Below are 5352 nucleotides of genomic sequence, written 5' to 3'. Positions count from 1 at the left end.
TGTAAGCAGTAGACTAGAATTCAGAAGATCTTGTTGGAGCTTCCATCTGCATTGCTTTTTCATGTATTTCATTATTTAGACCAAGTATTTTTTTCCTACTATAATCACATGTTCATCATTGAACAGATTTTTGTTGATGTCAGAGCAAGATCAGCCTGTACCTATGGCAGACTATAAAAGTTAAGCAATTAGTGACCTTAGGAACCCCTCAAAACCAATAACTGGTAGAAGCTAATGAATCTATATCAACAGTTGAAAATGATCATAAAATATATACTTTAAATCAATCTTTCCTGTAACTGTTTTTATCACTTACAAATTAAAATATTTCTATTCAAATCTTTCTTTCTGATTTGCTTTTGGCAGAAGATTACAGAAGACATTAAAAAAAATTCCCTGATTTGTGTTTCTATAAATATGTTCATCAATGAAAGTGAGATGTCCCTTTCACTAGAATCCTGGTTATATCCAGCTTAGCATGTCTCTCTGAGGAATAATGAAATTTCAGAGGATTGTGAGTGTTTGATGCTTCTTTCCCCAAAAATATTCTCTTGTTTAATTTTGTGTTAAAATTCTAAAGCATTAGCTGTGTGTGTCCACATTTTCTTTTCCATGGGAGTTTCTGCTTCTTAGAGATAACACTAATTCTTTATCTCATTCAGTACCACATTAATGCCCTACATTGTAAGACTAAACTACAAAGATTCTATAAATACTTACTTTGTATAAAATAATAGGGAAATATGAGAGGGGAATCTGTGTATTGGCTCATATGGCTCAAGTGGTAGGATATGCCTTATAACCTGGACCAGCTGAGAAGTCTTGTCTTGTTCTTGGACCCATTCAACTTATGTAGTTTTAAAGATTAAAGATATATTGGAAACACATGCTAACCTTTGGTATTAATTACCTCTAAGTCCAAAATGTCACTTATCTTGTGCTGCATCACTTTCTTTTTTTTTCTTTTTTTTTCTTTTTAAACATGTATTTAATTTTTAGGTGTAGATGGACACAATACAATGCATTTATTTTTATGTGGTGCTGAGGATTGAACCCGGGTCCCAGGGGTGCTAGGACACAAACAGACAACTGAGTGAATGAAGGAAGACTGTACAGGATATGAATGAGAAATTCAATAAAGAGATAGATATATTGAATAAGAATCAAAGAGAAATCCTGGGGGGGAGCACATTTCAAAACCCAGTTAAACATCTCACCAATAGGGCTCAGAGGTAGAACGCTCACCTAGCATGCACAAGGCACTGGGTTTGATCCTCAGCACAGTATAAAGTAAAATAAAGACATTATGTTCACCTATATCTAAAAAATAAGTATTTTTTAAAGTCTCACCAATAAATTTTAAAAAATAGAAGACAGAATTTCAAGACTGGGAAATTCATAGCAATAAAATAAAAAAAAAAATACAAAGCTCTTACTAGAATATACAAGAACCCTTGGACAACAATAAGAGACTAACTTAAGAATTGTAGGTCTTGAGGAAGTATAAGAGGTATAGGTCAATGACATAAGATATTCTGTAAATATAAAATTCCCTAAACCTCAGGAAGAAGATGGACATTCATAGACTAGAGGCATTTATAACCCCAAATAGATAGGATTAAAAAAAGAACCTCTCCAAAATGTATTACAGTTAAAGTGTCAGAAGTCAAGTACAAAGAATACAAGTTGCAAAAGACACATAATAAATCAATTATAAAGTCAAATCAGAATAACAGCAGATATCTAAGCAAAATATCAAGGGTCAGGAGGGCTTAGACTGTATTTCAAGTCCTGAAAGAAAACAACTGCCAACCAAGGTCCCTATATTCAGAAAAGCTATACTTCAGGATTAGAGAATAAAAACTTGCTATGATAAATGGGAACAAAATGAATTCATGACCACTAAATTATCATTGCAGAAGGATATAAAAGAAATCCTACACACAACCAAGAGGGCATGGAAAAGAAGAAATCTCATTAGAATTGTCCACAGACAAATGGGAATTAGAAATAAATCAAGACTTAGAAATGAAAAACAAGAACAAGAAGAAGTTAATATATAGCTATGCATATTTATACATATTTATAATGAAAGAGAAGGCAAATCATCTTAATTATTCAATTAAAAGATACAGACTGCCCTACTGTATTTAAAAATAAATTTTATATTGTCTTCAAGCAACACGCCTCACAGGCAAAGACATTCACAGACTGAAAGTGAAAGGATGAAAAATGATATTTGATGCAAACACAATCCAAAAACAAGCAGGCACAATCACTCTAACACATGTCAAAGCACACTCTAAACCAAAACTAGTCCAAAGAGACAAAGAAGATGAAGGGAAGAATTTAATAAGAAAATAGTAGGATTATAAATAATACTGGCACAAATATTGGTGCATCTCATTTTATAAAACTAATGTTACATGATATAAAGTTAACCTCAATTGTACTGATAAAGTTCTTTATAATAAAATTGGGGGGCGGCCGACCCGCCTCTCGGAGCCGCAGCGGCGCGGGCCGCCTCGCTCGCCCACGCCGCCCGGCCCTCGGGTCCCGCGCCTAGGCGGCGGGCGCGGCCCGGTGGGGCGCGGCTCGGGCGGAGGCGCGCGGGGACGATGCCGCGGAGCTGAGCGGACGCGGCAGCGGCGCGGCGCCCTCCACGGGGTGGCGCAGGCGGCTGGCTGCAAGGGCCCGGCCGAGCCCGCAGCCGCCGCGGGCCCGCCGGAGGCGCTGAGCCTGGAGGAGATCCTGCGGCTGTATGGGCAACCCATCAATGAGGAGCAGGCGTGGGCCGTGTGCTACCAGTGCTGCGGCTCGCTGCGGGCCCCCCTGCCGGCCCGCGCCGCCTGCGCTAGGCCGCACAGGTCCGCGTCTGCAGGGACCCCGTGGTCACGCTGGCGCCCGGAGACGAGGGCCAGGCGGCCGCTGGTAAAATGGGAAATTCACGTTGTACAGAAACAGAGGTTATCCAGTCCTTGGGAATTATTATCTATAAAGCACTGGAAGGAGAATGAGGAACGGGAGCTAAGCCCTCCCCTGGAGCAGCTCATCGACCGGATGGCCAACATGGTGGAGGCCGATGGCAGCAAGGACGCGGGCTACGAGGCTGCAGACGAGGGCCTGGAGGAGGAGGAAGATGAGAAGAGGGCCCTCTCTGCCATGCGCTCCTACCGAGACGTCATGAAGCTGTGTGCTGCTCTTCTCCCAGCCGAGTCAGAGGCACCAAATCATTATGAGGCAGTGTGTCGCGCACTGTTCGAAGACACCATGGAGCTCCACACGTTCCTGACTAAAATCAAGAGTGCAAAGGAGAATCTTAAGAAGATTCAAGAAATGGAGAAGAGTGATGACTCCAGCACAGACCTAGATGAGCTGAAAAACGCTGACTGGGCCCGATTCTGGGTCCAGGTGATGAGGGATTTGCGAAATGGGGTAAAACTTAAGAAGGTCCAGGAGCGGCATCGAGTACCAGCTGACCCCCTATGAGATGCTGATGGATGACATCCGGTGCAGAAGGTACACCCTGCGGAAAGTCATGGTGAATGGTGACATTCCTCCTCGGTTAAAGAAGAGCGCTCATGAGATCATCCTGGACTTCATCAGGTCAAGACCTCCTTTAAACCCCGCTTCAGCCAGAAAACTGAAACCAACCCTACCACGGCCTCGGAGCCTGCATGAAAGAATATTAGAAGAAATTAAAGGAGAAAGAAAGCTGCGGCCTGTGTCCCCAGAGGAGATTAGACGGAGCCGATTGGATGTGACTACCCCAGAATCTCCAAAGAATGTTGGGGAGCCATCTATGCTGAATGGAGGCCTGACATCGCAGACAGAGATTGGGGGGACCCCTACTGCCCAGCAAGCACCTGCACAGCGCAAGAAGCTCCTCAAGGCTCCCATGCTGGCCGAGCTGGACAGCTCTGATTCGGAGGAGGAGACTCTGCCCAGGTCGTCCAGCGACAGCAGCGCGTCTCCCTCCTTCCTGGAGAACCCAGCGCTGGAGGCCACGTGCGAGAGGAAGAAGCCCCAAGAGTTCCTGCCCATGTCGTCCACCCCTCAGCCCGAGTGGCGGCATCCGCCCCAGCGCTGGCACTCCACCGAGAAGGAGACGCCCACCAATGTGAGGCAGTTCCTGCCCCTGACCCGGCAGAGCTCCCGCTCCCTGGAGGAGTTCTGCTTCCCCGTGGAATGCCTCGCTCTGACGGTGGAAGAGGTGATGCACATCCACCAGGTGCTGGTGAAGGCAGAGCTGGAGAAGTACCAGCAGTACAAGGACATCTACACTGCCCTGAAGAAAGGAAAGCTCTGCTTACGTTGCTGAACCCGGAGGTTTTCCTTCTTCACCTGGTCTTACAACTGCCAGTTCTGTAAGAGGCCCGTGTGCTCACAGTGCTGCAAAAAGATGCGGCTGCCCTCCAAGCCATACTCCACTCTACCCATCTTTTCTCTGGGACCTTCCACCTTACAAAGAGGGGACAGTACTACCAGGTCAGAAAAGCCCCCAGCAAGCCACCAGTGGCCACTGCGCAGCATCGCCAGGTTCTCCTCAAAGTCTCCCAAGGAGCTCATGGAGGACTGGAGCACCATGGAGGTGTGCGTGGACTGCAAGAAGTTCATCTCGGATAATCGTCAGCTCCAGCCTGCGCAGCCTGGTGCTGGCCAACAAAAGAGCCCGGTTAAAAAGGAAAACACAGTCCTTCTATGTGTCCTCTCCTGGCCCCTCGGAGTACTGTCCTTCAGAGAGGACTATCAGTGAGATCTGAGCCGTGCCTTCCACTGGCTTCAGTGTGCAGAGTTGGGGCAGCCATGTCCGAGGATGCTGACCAGGCCGCTCCTTTCCGTGGTTTGACTAAACAGGCTTAAGTTTGAAGTGGACCAGAATCCTGCTGCATCACCTTGTCCCACAGGCTCTACCCTGAGTTTCCTCGACTGGTAATAGGAAAGGCCAGCCACCTGCTCGTTGGCCCTGAGAGGACAGTACTCTGGAATTTGCTTTGTGTGTGTGGATGTGGTGGCTGGAACCTTGCTGAGTCCAGTTCCTTGCCGCCCCTCCAGTGATCCTGGCTGAGGCAGAAGCTGCTCCCGCAAGTAGTCAGTCCAACAGAGATGTCGATGGCAGCAGGGCTGTGCGCAGGAAGGCACGTTGGCAGTTCCACCTGACAGTGTGCCTGTCCAGGGTGCCTGGTGATGGCGGGCCAGGCTGTCCATCGTCTCAGCACAACACCTGAGGGACTTGCTGATGCCGACCAGCTGACTGAAATCGTCATTGTTCCAAGGTTCAGGTTTGTGCCGGCACTGTAGTGCAGAGCATCTGAGGGAGCGGGGCCTCGAGATGGCCATGTTGTCTTGGTG

The 5352-nt window shown here is 46.9% G+C and overlaps 1 pseudogene; it reads left to right on the top strand.

The window, feature by feature from the left end:
- Nucleotides 1-2921: 2921 nt before the first annotated feature.
- On the top strand, nucleotides 2922-4853 carry LOC144251113 (protein spire homolog 1 pseudogene; annotated as a pseudogene).
- Nucleotides 4854-5352: the final 499 nt, after the last annotated feature.

The sequence above is a fragment of the Urocitellus parryii genome, chromosome Y (assembly GCF_045843805.1).
Source record: "Urocitellus parryii isolate mUroPar1 chromosome Y, mUroPar1.hap1, whole genome shotgun sequence".
Classification (NCBI taxonomy): domain Eukaryota; kingdom Metazoa; phylum Chordata; class Mammalia; order Rodentia; family Sciuridae; genus Urocitellus; species Urocitellus parryii.
This window is presented reverse-complemented; position numbering and strand designations above follow the sequence as displayed.